We start from the raw sequence: 19,968 nt of genomic DNA on the forward strand, positions 1-19,968 counted from the left end.
AAGAGGCGGGGTCTTTACATCCCCAGGGCCTTTAAATCAAGATTTAAAGGGCTCGGGGCTGGGACTGTGGTAGCAGCAGCTGGGAGCCCCAGGCCCTTTAAATCACCCTGGAGCTGCCAGCTGCAGAGGTGGCTGGGAGCCCCGGGGCTCGGGGGTGATTTAAAGGGCCCGGGGCTCCAGCTGCCACTACCGCAGCGGAGGCCCAGGCCCTTTAAATAACCATCGGAGCCCCAGGGACTCCTGGCTGCCCCTGCTACCCCGGGGCTCCAGGCTCTGGCGGAGCTTTAAAGGGTCCAGGGCTCTGCTGCAGTAGTGGCAGCCGGGAGCCCCTGGCCCTTTAAATCACCGCTGGAGCCCCCGGCTGCCACTACCCTGGGGCTCCAGCAGCAGGGCTCGGGTGTCGACATAAGGGCTCCGGAGGGTAGCAGCAGTGGGAGCCCTGGGCCCTTTAAATCACCACCCAAGCCCCCTGCTGGAGCCCCGGGGTAGCAGTGGCAGCTGCGGGGCTCGGACAGCGATTTAAAGGGCCCAGAGCTCTGGCTGCCATTACTGCCCCGGGACCTTTAAATAGCCACCAGAGCCCCGACACCGGCTACCCCAGGGCTCCGGCAGGCTCCAGGGACAATTTAAAGGACACGCGGCGGTAGCTGCGGCAGGAGCCCCCCAGGCCGCTTCCCCAGGGCTCTGGCGGCAATTTAAAGGGCTGGGGCTCCAGCCACTGCTGGGATCCCCAGGCCCTTTAAATTGCCACCCGGGGAAGCCGATCTGCCCTGCTGTGGCGCACGGGCTCTTGCCAGTAGGCCGCACCGGAGCGACCCGGCTTACTTTCACCTCTGTTTGTTCCATAACAAGACTCAGATGTATTATTAATTTTTCCAGGACCTTGGCCTTGTCTCGCCCTAGGAGTGCCTGCTTGCTGACCACCTGCTGCAAACTCACATCTAGAAGAACTGGACCTCAAGAGGTCATCTAGTACAGTCCCCTGCAATCAAGGCAGGACTAAGTATTATCTAGACCATCCCTGACAGGTGTTTGTCTAACCTGCTCTTAAATATCCCCAATGATGGAGATTCCACCACCTCCCTAGGCAATTTATTCCAGTGCTTAACCACCTTGACAGTTAGGAAGTTTTTCCTAATGTCCAACCTAAATCGTCCTTGCTGCAATTTAAGCCCATAGCTTCTTGTCCTGTCCTCAGAGGTTAACAAGAACAATTTTTCTCCCTCCTCCTTGTAACCTTTTATGTACTTGAAAACTGTTATGTCCCCTCTCGGTCTTCTCCTCTCCAGACTAAACAAACCCATTTTTTTCAATCTTCCCTCATAGGTCATGTTTTCTAGACCTTTAATATTTTTTGTTGCTCTTCTCTGGACTTTCTCCAATCTGTCCACATCTTTCCTAAAATGTGGCGCCCAGAACTGGACACAATACTCAAATTGAGGCCTAATCAGCATGGTGTAGAGCAGAAGAATTACTTCTTGTGTCTTGCTTACAGTACTGCTAATACATCCCAAAATGATGCTTGCTTTTTTTGCAACAGCATTATACTGTTGACTCATATTTAGCTTGTGATCCACTATGACCCCCAGATCTCTTTCTGCAGTACTCCTTCCTAGGCAGTTATTTCCCATTTTGTATGTGTGCAACTGATTGTTCCTTCCTAAGTGGAGTACTTGGCATTTGTCCTTATTGAATTTCATCCTATTTACCTCAGACCATTTCTCCAGTTTGTCCAGATCATTTTGAATTTTAATCATATCCTCCAATGCACTTGCAACCCCTCCCAGCTTGGTATCATCCACAAGCTTTATAAGTGTACTCTCTATGCCATTATCTAAATCACTGATGAAGATACTGAACAGAACCGGACCCAGAACCAATCCCCACTCGTTATGCCCTTCCAGCATCACTGTGAACCACTGATAACTACTCTCTGGGATCGATTTTCCAACCAGTTATGCACACACCTTATAGTAGCTCCATCTAGGTTGCATTCTCCTAGTTTGTTTATGAGAAGGTCATGCGAGACAGTATCAGAAGCTTTACTAAAGTCAAGAGATACCACATCTACTGCTTCCCCCCATCCACAGGGCTTGTTACCCTGTCAAAGAAAGCTATCAGGTTAGTTTGACATGATTTGTTCTTGACAAATCCATGCTCACTATTATTTATCACCTTATTATCTTCTAGATGTTTCCAAATTGATTGCTTAATTATTTGCTCCATTATCTTTCCGGGTACAAAAGTTAAGCTGACTGGTCTGTAATTCCCCGGTTTGCCTTATTTCCCCTTTTATAGATGGGCACTATATTTGCCCTTTTCCAGTCTTCTGGAACCTCTCCCATCTTCCATGACTTTTCAAAGATAATTGCTAAGGGCTCAGATATCTCCTCAGTCAGCTCCTTGAGTATTCTAGGATGCATGTCATCAGGCCCTAGTGATTTAAAGACATCTAACTTATCTAAGTAATTTTTGACTTGTTCTTTCCCTATTTTAGACTCTGATCCTACCTCATTTTCACTGGCACTCATTATTTTAGACATCCAATTGCCACCAACCTTCTTGGTGAAAACCAAAACAAATAAGTCATTAAACACCTCTGCCATTTCCACATTTCCTGTTATTGTCTTTCCTCCCTCGCTGAGTAACAGGCCTCCTCTGTCCTTGGTCTTCCTCTTGCTTCTAATGTATTTGTAGAATGTTTTCTTGTTTCCTTTTATGTCCCTAGCTAGTTTGATCTTGTTTTGTGCCTTGGCTTTTCTAATTTTGTCCCTACATACTTGTGTTATTTGTTTATATTCATCCTTTGTAATTTGACCAAGTTTCCACTTTTTGTAAGACTCTTTTTTGAGTTTTAGATCATTGAAGATCTCCTGGTTAAGCCAGTGTGGTCTCTTGCCATACTTCCTGTCTTTCCTACGCAGTGGGATAGTTTGCTCTTGTGTCCTTTATAATGTCTCTTTGAAAAACTGCCAGCTGTCTTCACTTGTTTTTCCCCTTAGACTTGCTTCCCATGGGATTTTACCTACCAAGTCCCTGAGTTTGCTAAAGTCTGCTTTCTTGAAATCCATTGTCTTTATTGTGCTATTCTCCCTCCTACCATTTCCTTAGAATCATGACCTCTACCATTTAATGATCACTTTCTCCCAAATTGCTTTCCACTTTCAAATTCTCAACCAGAAGATGACTCTCAGCTTCTTTCAGGCTGGGATGTTGGTAGAATCATAGAAGATTAGGGTTGGAAGAGACCTCAGGAGGTCATCTAGTCCAACCCCCTGCTCAAAGCAGGACCAATCCCGAACTAAATCATTCCCCAGGGCTTTGTCAAGCTGGGCCTTAAAAACTTCTAAGGAAGGAGATTCCACCACCTCCCTAGGTAACCCATTCCAGTGCTTCACCACCCTCCTAGTGAAATAGTTTTTCCTAATATCCAACCTAGACCGCCCCCACTGCAACTTGAGACCATTGTTTCTTGTTCTGCCAAGTGCCATCACTGAGAACAGCCAAGCTCCATCCTCTTTGGAACCCCCCTTCAGTTAGCTGAAGGCTGCTATCAAATCCATCCTCAGTCTTCTCTTCTGCAGACTAAATAAGACCAGTTCCCTCAGCCTCTCCTCATAAGTTATATGTTCCAGTCCCCTAATCATTTTCGTTGCCCTCCGCTGGACTCTCTCCAATTTGTCCACATCCCTTCTGTAGTGGGGTCCCAAAACTGGATGAAATACTCCAGATGTGGCCGCACCAGTGCCAAATAGAGGGGAATAATCACTTCCCTCGATCTGCTGGCAATACTCCTACTAATGCAGCCCAATATGCCGTTAGCCTTCTTGGCAAAAAGGGCACACTGTTGACTCATATCCAGCTTTTTGTCCACTGTAATCCCCATGTCCTTTTCTGCAGAACTGCTGCTTAGCCAGTTGGTCCCCAGCCTGTAGCAGGGCATGGGATTCTTCCGTCCTAAGTGCAGGGCTCTGCACTTGTCCTTGTTGAACTTCATCAGATTTCTTTTGGCCCAATCCTCCAATTTATCTCGGTCACTCTGGACCCTATCCCTACCCTCCAGCATATCTACCTCTCCCCCCAGCTGAGTGTCATCCGCGAACTTGGTGAGGGTGCAATCCATCCAGATCATTAATGAAGATGTTACAGAATCTAAACCTCTGGATTTAAAGGTGAAAACAAAACTCCCCCAAGCTTCCGCCCAAGAGCCTCCTCTTTGTTCCCGACACAGCAGCAGGAAAAGCAGATTCTAGGGAGAGCTGCACTCCGCCTGATATCTGCAATGAGTCACCATCCCTGACTTCTGGCCAAGCACTATTCCCCTCTCACCTCAGAGCTGGGTAATCCCTTCAAGGCAGGGCAGGAGAGGAAGGGAAGGCCCAGGACTGAACAAACATGGAGACTTCACCCTAGCAGAGGTCAGGGCTGAAACAGAGCACAGAATTCCTGACTCAACTCAGCAGCAGCAAGATACCCCTCCCAGGCAGGCTTGGGGCCCCCTGTACGAATATGAGGAGAAAGCTAGGCAATTAACTGACCCTGTCAAGGCACTCCCCACCCCCACTCCCCGGACCGGAGCAGGTGACACATGTCAATACCTAACTGCACCTCAGTTCCTAGATTAGCAACTTCCCCAGAGCCCTACTGAAGAAATCCCAGCTCCATGCTGCAGCACGCTGAGGAATCTGCAGCCTGGCAGAGCCAGACTGGTATCCTACAACAAATCCATCTGTCCTTTCAGCCAGACCAGCCAGTGCAGGATAAGAAAGTAGAGACTTGAAGCAAAGCACAGCAGCTTTTAACCTGGTTACAATGTTGTTTGGTGCCATCTGTCCAGACTGGCCCAAACCAGGTTATACAGCGGAAAGGGGTAGTGGAGACTTTGTCACGTTTCTGCTGCACAGTGACTCATAGATTTCAGATCCATTTCCCACATCCCTCAGCCTCTCTCCTTGCATCTGAAATGAGGCCAGACAAGAAATTTTGATTAATGGATTCACCATTTTTGGGGAAAGGCAAGGGAGAAGATGAGTGTTAGACCCTTACTCAAAGAAGCCACCACTCAGAGGGAGGGTGACCTGAAAGAGGATGATGAAATGAGTTTGTGCCCTTTTTAGCCTCTTTAGGATGGATGTAGATAAAATTAATGGAGTTTTTTGTACATTGGAAATATGGGTTTTGTCTACCCTGTTTTTGCTGGAAGACTAACACACTCACAGACACATGGGGCCCCAGTACTTAAAAGACAAGGCAGCTATGTAAAGGGATCACTGGAGGTTGATAGGGTATTAGAGCCCCTGCAATATGAATTACAGTTGCAAGAGCATTTCTAATTCTAATTGCTTGACTTTTCATTTAGATTTTGGATGGAGTCCATTGGGAGGCAGCATGGTCCAGAGGATGGGGCACTGGAATGAGAGTCAAGAGAACTAGCTTCTATTTCTAGCTCTGCTGTGTGATCTGGGGCATTTCCAATCCTTTGTCAGTGTTGTCTATGGAGACTGTCATCTCTTTGGGGCAAGGATTGTCTCTTACTCAGTTTGTAAGCTCCTAGCTCACTGGGGGCCTGCTTTTGGCTGGGTTGCTAGGTGGTATTGGAATACAAGTAATTATAATATATATTATACCCTCTAGCAAAAAGCTTTTATAATTTTGCTCAAATACATTTTCAAGTGACACAATCACTGGAAATGTAGGAAACAACTAGTTAAGGCAACATTAACTTCCAAGCCAAGCATAAGGCAGCAAGTGTACTCACACACATCATCTTCATTACAAAGTCCCTTCACAGAGCCGCCCACAGTGTACACATCCCAGTCACACACTGAACTCTGAGCGCCGCACAATGAGGTCACACAGCCATGCTGCCCACACCAGTTCTCCAGCCCTCTTGCTCAGCCAGACTCACTAGTTTCATGCTCCGCCACATCTCCCCACTCCCTTAACCCCTGCCAAAGTTTTAAACAACTTCATTTTACCAATGTCCATTTTTATTAATATTTAACTATTAAAAATAAACGTTAAGTCCAGTGAATGGAGGATCACAGAGGCATGTGGGGAGAGCAGCTGTAGCCAGGAACCAGGGAAGTCATGTCGACGCACAGAAGTAGCTAACAGGCCTGGGCAGTTCCTCTGGCTTTTCTTTGGTGATATTCATTCAGTTATAACAAACAGAACTGTGCTGCCCACAGCAAATCTTGATGGTTTGTATAACAATCACTTTCTGTTACTTCCCTCCCCTGGCTTTGGTCTATCTCTAAACTTTGAGCTTCTCAGGGCAGGGACTCTCCTTCCTTCTTGAATATCTGGAAAGTACATGGCACATTGGGGTGCTCTCACGAAAAAATACCTGTACATAACAGGGAATAACACCTTGTAGGTTAAACATAATTGCACGGTTTAAACAGTGGCCTCTCTCAGAGACATGTGAGGGAGAAAGACACATACATGAAAATCTGCAATTTGTGGGGACCCTGGTATTTTAATTGGGGGTGGGGAATTGAGGCTGTTGGGGAAAAATCTTAGAGAAAGGTAGTTCTAAGTGCTTCCTCTGCAAGAGTGAGCAAATATTTTACCATAACAATATTATAGAAAGTCCAACTATCCCCGAAGAGCATGTGCTAGATCTGGAGACTCAATTCAATCATTAACATGTGAGAGATACAGAGGGATCTGAGCCAAACTTCAGAGAGAAATCTTCACCCACCCTTTGCTACAGAGCTGTGACCGACACTTCCACAAAATAAACTACCCCCAGCTGCCCTTCAGCAGGATGGTTAATGCTACTTGTTTCAACAGGAACCTGCAAAGGAAAAAAACTGAGCTTGTGCCATTTCTTCCCTTTTATGATAGACGTAGGATCCCGAAAAGGTTCTGTAAAAATAAATACAATAAAATTCTGCTTGTTTTTCCAGTACTTAAGTACTGTCAAGGCTGGAGGATTCTGTGGTGACAGGGTAGCTTGCATACATGATGACCTCACAAAACAACACAGAAAACCTGTGCTGAAAGAGAAGATTTCTAGTCTAGGGGTTTTTTGTTGTTTCTGTTAGTTTTATTAGCACAAAGAGCTCAACAAAATACCTCTGAGGCCTCCCACTGATCCTCCAACAAAGCCATATTTCTTTATAGTCATAATATTTTTCAGGTTAAAAAAAAGCTGGAAACCAGTAAATGAGAACAAAACCCCTTTGGGCTGCCCTCTCCGTCACACAAGAGTCCAAGCCCAATCCTTTCAAATCCCTTTGCAGGCCACCTGTAATTAAACTGCAAACAGGCTCCTTTTGTAAACTATTTCAGAAGCAGGTTTATAGAAGAGATTTGAATTTGGTGACAAAAAGATCTTGGAAGGTTACAAGGCGCACTGGAGACAAAAACTGAGACAACTGCAGCTGCTGTCATTGGCAGAACAGGGGGTGTGGGAAGCAGACACCAGCCAGCTCAGAGATGTAGGCAGTTTCTGCACTCAAAGTGCAGACGAGAAGTTGAAATGTGATACACAGCACAATGGGAAGCAGGGAAGTGAGTAAGGAGGAGTAGATGCGGTGAGATTGTGCAGTATGGTACAAAGTGACTGTATTTGGGAGAGTTGTGTAGGGCAGACACTCTCTCTCCTATCTTTGTCAGAGGTAAAGACAGAGACTGTAACAGAAGCCAAGGAGAGAGAGGCAGTGGCAAGTGGGGGGCAGGAGAGTGGTCCTTTTCAGCAGAAATTTGAAAGCCATGGAAACATGGCAAACCTCACATGACAGGCATAAGTCACATTGCTTAATGAATGACTGGAAGGCACTTAGATGCTACAGAGATGAGGACAGGATAGGAACTAGAACTAGAACTAGAAAAGAGTAGAGCGAGGCAGCTCTACATGTCAGGAGCTGCAGAGGAGAAGGTGCTTGCACAAGGAGAGGCTAGAGCATGTGAAGGATAACGCATCAGCTTTGGCATCACTCTGTCAGACATGCTGTAGCAGGGAGAGGAGGTGCAGGAGGTGCCTGCTTCCATTGCTCTGATTGCAGATGTCATAAGGCACCCCCTCAGAAGCTGATCAAGGTGGCACCTTTTGCCGCTCAGCTCAGCTCATTTATAAAGTAAGCTGCCTCTGTCCCTCACTATGCCTGAACCCAGGCTTACCTAAAAAACAAAGGAGATTTAGTAGAATGAGAACATTAGCCAAGATACACCCACGGGGTGAAGCCTGCATCTGGTCTCTCAACTGGAGGGGGTCTGCCATCTGTACCCCGCTCCCCAACACCAACAAGGCCTCAGCGCCCCAGTAGGATGCACACAGCACCAACCCTACCTTTGAACTCTGAGGCCTCAGGCTTAGTGTTTCTGCTTGGTAGAGAGGGCAGGCCCAAATTACTGACAAGCAAAATAACATTGTTCAATGTTTGTATCACAGCAGCACCCAGAGGCCCCAGCATCTGCCCCTGGGTTTATACAGTTAGGAGCCGCTGTGCTGCCCTCCTGTCTCTCCCTGGAGTTATTTTCTCTCATAAGCTATTAGGTCAATACCAAGTGCCTCAAAATACAGGTCCCTCCTGCTGGTTTACCCCAGAACAGCCCCCTGGCCATTGGAACTCAGATCACATGGGTATGTCCACACAGCCCTGTAGCTCACGAAAGCTTATGCTCAAATAAATTGGTTAGTCTCTAAGGTGCCACAAGTACTCCTTTTCTTACGGCACTAAAAACAGCTGTACAGACTGAGCCCACCCCCTTTCTTAGGCTACATTTGCACAGCTAGCCTGAGCCTGGCTCCACGCTTGCTGCCACTCGCTGTGTGGACATGTCCCCAGAGGATCGAAATCCCTAGGCCAGATGGCCCTCTGCCAAGAGTGCTCTATACAGGAATTATAAAGGCAGTGCTCTGCAGCATTAATGGCTTTACCTGACAGCTGGGCCACATGCCCATAGTGTTTACAAGGCAGGGTTTATGCTGCAGATGGAGTAACAGTGACAATACTGCCTAAAGCAGCAGTCCCAGGCTTGGACATTGCTCAACCCAGTCTCCTTAAATGTGGGCACAACTGAGGTCATTTATACGTGTATGTCTCTGGGCAGCAAATCGTGGGCGCAGAGAGGCCAGGTTTTAAAATCAGGCCTATAACGTTAGCCCTACAAATGGAGCGTTCCTCTCGGTGTCCTGCCTGTTCGACAGCTTTACTACTTCTGACGCCGTCACCACGTCGATGACGTTCCCCAGACCATCAGAATTTACTCTGCCAGACCTACCAGGAGCATGGGCAGATCTGGCACAGTGCATCATTAAATCAGAGCTTCCATGTACCTGTAATCCCAATTCCAGGCTTCCTAACAAACTAAGGTGGGTATTAACTGTGCAGTTAGTATGCTAGGCCCTCTGGGAGCAGTAGCCATGAGACACTTGGAGGGTGACATCCTGGCCCCACTAAAATCAATGGGAATTTTGCCATTGATTTCAACAGAGCCAGGATTTCACCCACAAACTGCAGCTGTGTGACTCACACCGTCATACTAAACCCCCAAGCATAATCTCTGCATGCCTCAGCTTCACCCACCTTTGCTGCTGGACCCATATCACAGATGTAATAGTGATTACATAAGAGCTCAGTAATAGTGACCACAGTGTAATTAAATGTAACATCCTTGTATGGGGGGATAATACCAAAACCCAACCACGGTAACATTTCACTTTTAAAAGGGGAACTACACAAAACTGAGGAGGCTTGTTAGATGGAAATTAAAAAGAGCTGTGACATGGGTTAAATGCCAGCAAGCATGGGGACTATTTAAAAACATCATAACAGAGGCTCAGACGAAATGTATACCCCAAATCAGAAAAACAATTAGAGGACCAAAAGAACACCACCATGGCTAGAAAGCAGAACAATGGAGGCTGTCAACAGCAAAAAGGCACCCTTTAAAATTTGGAAGTCAGATCCTAGTGAGGATAATAGGAAGGTGCACAAACTCTGGCGGGTTAAGTGTAAAAGTGTAATAAGGCAGGCAAAGAAAGAATTTGAGAAGCAACATGGTAAAGATGCAAAAATTAACAGTAAGAATTTTTTAAGTACATGAGAAGCAGGAAGTCTGTCAAACAGACATTAGGGCGACTAGACCAAGATGCTAAAGGATCACTCAAGGAAGACAAGGTCATTGCAGAGAAGCCAAATGAATTCTTTGCATTGGTCTTCACAGCAGAGGATGTGGGGAAGCTACATACATCAGAGCTATTCTTTTTGGGTGACAGATCTGAAGTACTGTTCCAAACTGACACATCAACAGAAGATGTTTTAGAACAAATTGATAAATTAAACACTAATATATCACCAGGACCAGATGGTAGTCACCCAAGAGTTCTGAAGGAACTCAAATATGAAATTGCAGATCTATTAACTCTAGTATGTAACCTATCACTGAAACAAGTCGTTGTACCAGATGACTGGAAGGTAACTAACGTAACAGTGATTTTTTTAAAAGGGCTCCAGAGGCGACTCTGGCAAGTACAGGACGCAAACCTAACTTTAGTACCAGGCAAATTGGTAGAAACTATAGTACAGTACAGAATTATCAACATATAGATCGGGGAGGGCAAACTACAGATGCAGCCTGTCAGGGCTTTCAATCCAGCCCGCGGGATTGCCAGCCCCATGGCGCAGCAGGGCTGAGGCAGGCTCCCTGCTGGCCTTGGCCCCACGCCACTCCTGGAAGGAGCCGGCACCACGTCCCTGCCGCCCTGGGGTGGGTGGAAGGGAGGAAGAGGGCTCCATGCCCTGCCCTCGCCTGCAGACACAGCTCCCCGCAGCTCCCATTGGCCAAGAACAGGGAACCACGGCCAATGGGAGATACGGGAGTAGTACCCACAGGGGAGGGCAGTGTGCCTCCTGCCTCACCCCACCCCCAGGAGCCACTGCTGGACATGCGGGCCACTTCCGGGAGCAGCGTGGAGCCAGGGCAGGTGGGAGCCTGCCTTAGCCCCGCTGCGTGCCACTGCCACCCTGGAGCCACTCAAGGTAAGCAGTGCCAGGCCAGAGCCCACATCCCGAACCCCTCCTGCACCTCACATCTTAACCCCCTGCCCTGAGCCCCCTGCTGCACCCCAACCCCAACCCCTTGCCCTGAGCCCCTTCCTGCACACTGCACCCCTTCCCACACCCCAACCCCCTGCCCCAGCCCTACATTCAAGGCCCTGCATACAATTTCCCCACCCAGATGTGGCCCTCGGGCCAAAAGTTTGCCAACCCCATATAGATAAATACAATTTGTTGGGGGAAAAGTCAACATGGCTTTTGTAAAGGGAAATCATGCCTCACCAATCTATCAGAATTATTTGAGGGGTCAACAAGCATGTGGATAAGGATAATCCAGATGATATAGCATGTTGGGATTTTCAGAAAGCCTCTAACAAGGATCCTCACTAAAGGCTCATAAGAAAACTAAGTAGTCATGAGACAACAGGGAAGGTTCTCTCATGGATCAGTAACTGGTTAAAAGACAGAAAACAATGGTGAGCTTTCACAACGGCAAGAGGTAAACAACAGGGTCCCCCCAAAGATCTGTACTGGGACTTGTGCTGTTCAAGATATTCATTAATGATCTGAAAAAGGGAGGTAAACAGTGAAGAGACAAGTTTGCAGATGATACAGAATTATTCAGGATTGGAACAACCTTTGGATTGAACTAAGAATTACAAAGGGATCTCACAAAACTGGGTGACTGAGCAACAAAATGACAGATGAAATACCACATTGATAAGTGCAAAGTAATGCACATTGGAAAAAATGAATACCTACTACACATATATAATGATGGGGTCTAAATTAGCTGTTACCAGACAAGTAAGAGTCTTGGAGTCACTGTGGATAGTTCTCTGAAAACTTCAGCTAAATGAGCAGCAGCAGTCAAAAAGGTTAACAGAAGGTTAGGAACTATTAAGAAAGGTATATGTGGAAGAAAAAGTAAAGTCAAATGAAGTAAAAACCTTAAATGAACCAAACTGTACCACAGAATCTCTCTTGTTAACTCCTGGAAATGTGCTGGAAATGGCCCACATTGATTATCACTTCAAAAGGTTTTCTCTCCCCCCACCCCACTCTCCTGCTGGTAACAGCTCATCTTAAGTGATCACTCTCCTTACAATGTGTATTTTTTCAAGGTCTGTGTGTATATAAATCTCCTCACTGTATTTTCCACTTTATGCATCAGATGAAGTGAGCTGTAGCTCACGAAAGCTTATGCTCAAATAAATTGGTTAGTCTCTAAGGTGCCACAAGTTCTCCTTTTCTTTTTGCGAATACAGACTAACACAGCTGCTACTCTGAAACCAGTCTCTATGGATAGTAATTCCAGGCTTGAATAATAAGAACAAATAAGTAGGGATATACTACCGACCCCCTGGCCAGGATGGTGTTCAGGGAGATTAGAGAGGCTATAAAAATAAAAAACTCAGTAATAATGGGGGATTTCAACTATCCCCATATTGACTGGGTACATGTCACCTCAGGTAGGGATGCAGAGATAAATGATTGCTTCTTGGAGGCAGGCAGCTAGTCCTGGAACCCACAAGAGGAGAGGCAATTCTTGATTTAGTCCTAAACGGAGCACGGGATCTGGTCCATGAGGTGAATAGAGCTGAACTGCTTGGTAATAGTGACCATAATATAATTAAATTTAACATCCCAGTGGTGGGAAAAACACCACAGCAGCCCACCACAGTAGCATTTAATTTCAGAAAGGAGATCTACAGAAAAATGAGGATATTAGTAAAACAGAAATTGAAAGGTACAGTGCCAAAAGCGAAATCCCTGCAAGCTGCATGGGAACTTTTTAAAGACACCATAATAAAGGCTCGATTTAAATGTATACCCCAAATTAAAAAACATAGTAAGAGAACCAAAAAAGTGCCACCATGGCTAAACAACAAAGTAAAAGAAGCAATGAAAGGCAAAAGAGGCATCCTTTAAAAAGTGGAAGTTAAATCCTAGTTAGGAAAATAGAAAGGAGCATAAACTCTAGCAAATGAAGTATAAAAATATAATTAGGAAGGCCAAAAAAGAACATAAAGAACAGCTAGCCAAAGACTCAGAAAGTAATAGCAAAAAAACATTTAAGCACATCAGAAACAGGAAGCCTGCTAAACAACCAGGAGGGCCACTGGTCGATCGAGATGCTAAAGGAGCACTCAAGGACAAAAAGGCGATTGTGGAGAAACTAAATGAATTCTTTGCATCGGTCTTCATGGCTGAGAATGTGAGGGAGATTCCCAAACCTGAGCCATTCTTTTTAGGCGACAAATCTGAGCAACTGTCCCAGATTCAGGTGCCTTTAGAGGAGGTTTTGGAATAAACTGTAATAAGTCATCAGGACCAGATGGCATTCACCAAAGAATTCTGAAGGAACTCAGATGTGAAATTGCAGAACTATTAACTGTGGTATAAAGAAAAGGAGTACTTGTGGCACCTTAGAGACTAACAAATTTATTTGAGCATAAGCTTTCGTGAGCTACAGCTCACCTCATCGGATGCATTCCGATGAAGTGAGCTGTAGCTCACGAAAGCTTATGCTCAAATAATTTTGTTAGTCTCTAAGGTGCCACAAGTACTCCTTTTCTTTTTGCGAATACAGACTAACACGGCTGCTACTCTGATAACTGTGGTATGTAACCTATCATTTAAATCCGCTTCTGTGCCAGATGACTGGTGGATAGCTAACGTGACGCCAATATTTAAAAAAGGCTCCAGTGATAATCCTGGCAATTACAGGCCGGTAAGCCTAACTTCAGTACTGGGCAAACTGGTTGAAACTGTAGTAAAGAACAGAATTGTTAGACACATACATGAACACCATATGTTGGGGAAGAGTCAACATGGGTTTTGTAAAGGGAAATCATGCCTCACCAATCTATTAGAATTCTTTGAGGGGGTCAACAAGCATGTGGACCAGGGGGATCCAGTGGATATAGTGTACTTAGATTTTTAGAAAGCCTTTGACAAGGTCCCTCACCAAAGGCTCTTAAGCAAAGTAAGCAGACATGGGATAAGAAGGAAGGTCCTCTGAGGGATCAGTGACTGGTTAAAAGATAGGAAACAAAGGGTAAGAATAAATGGTCAGTTTTCAGAATGGAGAGAGGTAAATAGTGGTGACCCCCAGGGGTCTGTACTGGGACCAGTACTGTTCAACATATTCATAAATGACCTGGAAAAAGGGATAAACAGTGAGATAGTATAATTTGCAGATGATACAAAACTACTCAAGATAGTTAAGTCCAAAGCAGACTGGGAAGAGTCACAAAGGGATCTCAAAAACTGGGTGACCTGGCAACAAAATGGCAAATTAATTTCAGTGTTGATAAATGCAAAGTAATGCACATTGGAAAACATAATCCCAAGTATACAAATAAAATGATGGGGTCTAAATTAGCTGTTACCACTCAAGAAAGAGATCTTGGAGTCACTGTGGATAGTTCTCTGAAAACATCCACTCACTGTGCAGCAGCCGTCAAAAAAGGGAACAGAATGCACGGAATCATTAAGAAAGGGATAGATAATGAGACAGAAAATATCATGTTGTCTCTATATAAATCCATGGTATGCCCACACCTTGAATACTGCATGCAGATCTGGTCACACCGATCTCAAAAAAAAGAATTGGAAAAACCTCTGTTTTGGGGTTCAGGGGGCAAGGGGTTCTGGGCAGGGGGTGGCGGGAGGGATGAGGGGGTCGGCAGGAATGGGGCGCAATGGGGGGCCATGAGGGGGATTCAGGAGGCCAGGGGGTCGGGGCAGGGGGTGGTGGGAGGGATAAGGGGGTCGGTGGGAATGGGGTGCAATGGGGGGCCATGGGGGGGTTCAGGGGGTTGGGGCAGGGGGTCGGTGGGAATGGGGCGCAATGGGGGTCCGGGGGGGCACAATGGGGGGCCAGGGGGTCGGGCCAGGGAGGGGTCGGTGGGAGTGGGGTGCAATGGGGGGCCAGGGGGGGTTCAGGGGGTTGGGGCAGGGAGGGGTCGGCGGGAGTGGGGTGCAGCTGGGGGCCGGGGGGGTTCAGGGGGCCGGGAGGGGTCGGGGGGGGGCGCCAGGGGGGTCTCGGGGGCCCCAGGGGGGTCTCTGGGCGCTCGCCCCGCGGGAGCGGCTGAGCCCGGCGGCCCCAGGCCCGAGGCCCCGGAGGCCCCTCTCGCCCGGCGGGAAGCGGCTCCCGGCCCCGGCCCCGGCCCCGGCTCCTACCTGCTCCCGCGCGGCCGCTCCAGCCCCTGCGCGTCCCGCCGCCGCCGCCGGCCCGGAGCCCCGGCCCCGCCTGGCCGAGTCCCCGCCCCGCCCGGCCGCCGAGACTCGGGGCGGCGCCGCTCGGAGCCGGGGGGGGCCGGGCCCTTCTAGCGGCCCACGCCCGGCCCGGCGGCCCCCGCGACTCCGGGCCCGACCGGGAAGGACACGGGGGCAGGGCCCCCCACGGGAACAGGGCCCCCCCCACGGAGACAGGACCCGCCACGGGGACAGGGACCAACCCGCCGGGACAGGGACCAACCCGCCGGGACAGGGCCTCCCCCACGGAGACAGGGACCCCCCCACTGAGACAGGGCCCAACCCGCCGGGACAGGGCCCCCCCCCCACGGGAACAGGGACCAACCCGCCGGGACAGGGCCCCCCCCACGGGGACAGGGCCCCCCACGGAGACAGGGCCCCCCCCACCGGGACAGGGCCCCCCACGGGGACAGGGACCAACCCACCGGGACAGGGCCCACCAACCCGCCGGGACAGGGACCCCCACAGGAACAGGGCCCCCCACGGAGACAGGACCCGCCACAGGGACAGGGACCCCCCCACTGAGACAGGGACCCCCATGGGGACACAGACAAACCCGCCCGGACATGGACACCCCATGGGAACATGGACACCCCACAGGGACAGGGACCCCCCCACCGGGACAGGGCCCCCCCCCGGGGACAGGGATACCCCACAGAGACAGGGCCCCCCACAGGAACACAGACAAACCCGCCGGGATATGGACACCCCACGGGAACATGGACCCCCCACGGGGACACAGACCAACCCGCCGGGACAGGGCCCCCCGCACGGGGCAGGGCCCCCCACGAAGACAGGGACCAACCCGCTGGGACAGGGCCCCCCACGGGAACAGGGCCCCCCCCACTGAGACAGGGACCCCCATGGGGACACAGACAAACCCGCCGGGACATGGACACTCCATGGGAACATGGACACCCCACCGGGACAGGGACCCCCCCACGGGAACAGGGACCAACCCGCCGGGACAGGGCCCCCCCCCCGGGGACAGGGACACCTCATGGAGACAGGGCCCCCCACAGGAACACAGACAAACCCGCCAGGACATGGACACCCCACGGGAACATGGACCCCCCACGGGGACACAGACCAACCCCCCAAGACAGGGACCCCCCACGGGGACACAGACCAACCCGCCGGGACAGGGCCCCCCACGGGGACAGGGACCAACGTGCTGGGACAGGGACCCGCCACGGGGACAGGGCCCCCCCCACTGAGACAGGGCCCCCATGGAGACAGGGCCCCCCCACGGAGACAGGGACCCCCATGGGGACACAGACAAACCTGCCGGGACATGGACCCCCTGTGGGGGGTCCCTGTCCCCGTGGGGGGGGTCCCTGTCCTGGCAGGTTGGTCTGAACACCCCACAGGGACATAGACCAACCTGCCAGGACAGGGACCCCCCCACGGGGACACAGACAAACCCGCCAGGACATGGACACCCCATCGGGACCCCCCCCATCGGGACAGGGACCCCCCCATCGGGACAGGGACCAACCCGCTGGGACAGGGCCCCCCCCCCCGGGGACAGGGACACCCCACGGAGACAGGGCCCCCCACAGGAACACAGACAAACCCGCCGGGACATGGACACCCCATAGGAACATGGACCCCCCACGGGGACAGGGACCCCCACGGGCACACAGACCAACCCACCGGGTCAGGGACCCCCCACGGGGACAGGGGCACCCCGCCGCATGGATGTAGGACACCCCCGCACATACCCAGAGCCAGAGACACAGGAAGCTTTCCCACTCCCCCTAGAAACGGGGACACCCCGCCAGGACACTGACATAGGACCACACACAGACACAGGGACACGGATACAGGACCCCAGACACAGACACAGGGACACCCTACCGGGGGGGGGGGGGGACACACTGACATAGACCCTGCATAGACACAGCCCCCCACACAGACCCAGGGACATGGACAATGGACATCCCACACAGACACAGGGACACAGATGCTGCACACAGCAAAGGGACATCTCACAGAGACAAAGGGACCCTGACGCAAACCCCTCTGTGGAGATGGCACAGACCTGGTGACATCCCTCATGGACATGGGGACACGCTACAGGGACACTGACAAATCCCCCAGGCTTGGACACAGGACAACCTGCACAGACACAGAGACATGGGACACCTCACATAGATATGGGGACAGCCCTCAGAGGGACATGGGACACCCTGTGGGGACACTGACAATCCCATCTGTGGGCACAGAACACCCTGCACAGAACTGGGGACATGGACACAGGACATTCCACACAGACACAGACCCCCTGCACAGATATGGTGATACCCCATGGGACACAGGGCATCACACACAGACATGGGGACATGGATACAGGTCAGCCTGCTTAGACGCAAGGACACAGGATACCCCATGGGGACCTAGGACACCCCCTGGGGAAACAGGGACATTGACACAGCCCCCCTGCATGGGCACAGGAAACCCTGAATGGACCCAGGGATATGGATGCAGGACATCCCACATCGACATGAGGACACAGAGACACTGGACACCCTGCAGGGACACAGACACTGACTAACCCCCGGTGCGTGGACATAGGCTGCCCTGTACGGACACAGGGACATCCCACATGGACTCGGGGACACGGATATGGGAATACCCCTACACAGGGACACCCTGCATAGTCATGGGGACATGGGTACCCCCCATGGGCATGGAGACACAGACACGGGACACTCCACATGCAGCATGGGACACCCCACATGGACTTGGGGACATGTGGCATAGGACATCCAGCATGGGGACATGGACATGGGACATCCCGCATGGACACGGGGATGCTGACAAGGGGACACCCTGCACGGACACAAAGAAGTGGACACAACGCCTTCTTCCACCCTCCCCCATGGATACAGGGACATCCCTCACGGACATGGACACAGGACAGCCTGCCTGGACACAGGACATTCTGCACAGATACAGGGACATGGACCCAGACATAGGGACACCTCACAGAGTCACACCACTCACAGACGTGGATGCACAGCCCATTACATAGCCATGGGACACAGTGACACCCTACACAGGACAGAGGCTCATGACATGCAGCCCCCTGCATGGGGATGGCATGGGGCACAAACTTACATCCCCCCTCCCCCAACAGCACAGGGACACACGCCACATAGACAGGGGGACACAGAGCCCCTGTCACCATACAGCTGACACAATGCCAGACAGGCACATGGACACAAACACCTACCATGCACCTGAAATGGGGGAGCTGATCCATGGTGATTCTTAGGGGAAAGGTGGGTGCACCCTAGCTCCAGCAGTGTTGCAAGCTTGTGGGGGAATGTGTCTCACTCACATGCTTTGTTGTGGGCTGCACTCGGCTTTGTCCCATCTGCATGGGCAGTGGAACTGGTCCCAGACCTAGCACAGATGACCCATTGCAGCAACAGGTCATGGCCTGGCACAGACCAGTGTGAGACTCAGTCACTTCCCCAGAGTTGACCTGCCAGGTCTCTCACTCCTGCGATCAATCTTGGCTCCTTTTAAATTGAACCTTTGGCTTCAGGAGCAGCAGCTGTCCAGCCCTGCTGTTTTATTTCAGTTCAGTAACATCCCCACCCTCTGGCTGAGTGCTGCCCCTGCGTAGCTGAGACGGCGCCCAGAACCCAGCGTTCCACATATTCCCTTCCCCTGGGAGTTTCTATGCTACCATTAAACACCCGGGGCTGGCCTGGGTCATTTGACACAGGCTTGCAGGGCTGTACAATTCCAGGTAGATTTTCAGGCTCCGGCTGGAGCCCCACCTCTGACAGGCCATGAGGAGGGAGGATGCCAGAGCCTGGGCTCTCACCCATAGAAGTTGGTCCAATAAAGACATTATCTGACCCACAGTCAGGAATGTTCAGCTATGTGGCAGGTGGCCACAAGTTTGTTACACTATATAACAACAATTCGGAAAATACAAAGAATAAGGGAGATAAAGATGGGCTGTATGTGCAGACAGCACATCATAGCAAACAGTACCAATGGATAAACATAAACACAAACACCAAACTCTGTATCCACTCATGGGAAAACGGGTCCTTTCTGAGAACTAACCTTCATAACATTTCCTCAGCTCCAAGTGCTTCCTTCCATCCTGCCTTGGCTCCTATTGGATTGCAGCCTATAGCTAAGGCTATGATTTCTTCATGGAAATCGCGGAAATCATGGAATCTGTGACTTCCAGCAACCTCCGTGAATTCAGCCATGCTGGCCAGGAGCTGCAAGGTCACCCCACCGCCACAGCTCCTGGCCGCCATGGGCAGCAGCCCCCCCCGCCCATGCTCACACAGCTCCCATCTGCTGCGGGGACCCCCCAGAGCTCGGGGCAGCAGGGGACCTGGAGCTCCAAGCCCCCATGGGCAATGGGGGCCCCCAGAGCTCGGAGCAGCACCCGCAGCTGCCCAACTTCTGCAGATGGTGTGGGGACCCTGCAGCTGAGCGCCCCATTTTGTCAGGGATATTTTCAGTAAAAGTCACGGGTTTTTGTGAATTTTTCTTTATTGCCCATGACCCGTCCATGAGTTTTACTAAAGATATCCATAACAAAATCTTAGCCTTACCTATAGCTAATTATATCAGCAAGCAATGCACAATTGAGAAGCGTCTTCCAGCTTCTCTGCTCCTTTCTCATTCTGTAATCGCTCTCCTGGCCCCTGAG

The 19,968-nt window shown here is 50.5% G+C and overlaps 1 protein-coding gene across 2 annotated transcripts in view; it reads right to left on the reverse strand.

The window, feature by feature from the left end:
- Window positions 1-15,268, reverse strand: part of LOC102947521 (dynamin binding protein) — an 82,838-nt gene extending 67,570 nt beyond the window's left edge. Inside the window, exon 1 of one of the 2 annotated variants that reach the window (XM_037903605.2) lies at window positions 15,201-15,268. The gene's annotated coding sequence lies outside the window, so the exon portion shown is untranslated. The remainder of the gene's footprint in view (window positions 1-15,200) is intronic. The other variant, XM_043552395.1, reaches the window with a different exon arrangement.
- Window positions 15,269-19,968: the final 4,700 nt, after the last annotated feature.

This window comes from Chelonia mydas, chromosome 7 (assembly GCF_015237465.2).
Source record: "Chelonia mydas isolate rCheMyd1 chromosome 7, rCheMyd1.pri.v2, whole genome shotgun sequence".
Classification (NCBI taxonomy): domain Eukaryota; kingdom Metazoa; phylum Chordata; order Testudines; family Cheloniidae; genus Chelonia; species Chelonia mydas.